Genomic DNA, 369 nt, shown 5'->3' with positions numbered 1-369 from the left:
GAAAGAAAGAAAGAAAGAAAGAAAGAAAGAAAGAAAGAAAGAAAGAAGGAAGGAAGGAAGGAAAGAAATTTGGCTACTTTGAAATTACAAAAAGAAGGCAATTATTTTTGGTGATAACAACAGCTTGCATTATTTGAATCCTGATTATGTGCCAGACGCTAGACAAGCATTTAGTTCTTATACCTGCTGGTGCAGGAGGCAGTATGATTCCCATCCTACACAGGAGGACCCAGAGCGAGACAAGGGTTAGCCAGGAGAAGAACCAGGCTTTCAACCCAAAAGCTTGCGCTCTTGAACACTGCACTCTCTCACCTTTGCTGCTACTGGCCTACTTAATATTCGCTCTCACACAGGACCCCGTTCCCCCCC

Source organism: Neomonachus schauinslandi, chromosome 14, assembly GCF_002201575.2.
Source record: "Neomonachus schauinslandi chromosome 14, ASM220157v2, whole genome shotgun sequence".
Taxonomy (NCBI): Eukaryota; Metazoa; Chordata; class Mammalia; order Carnivora; family Phocidae; genus Neomonachus; species Neomonachus schauinslandi.
This window is presented reverse-complemented; position numbering follows the sequence as displayed.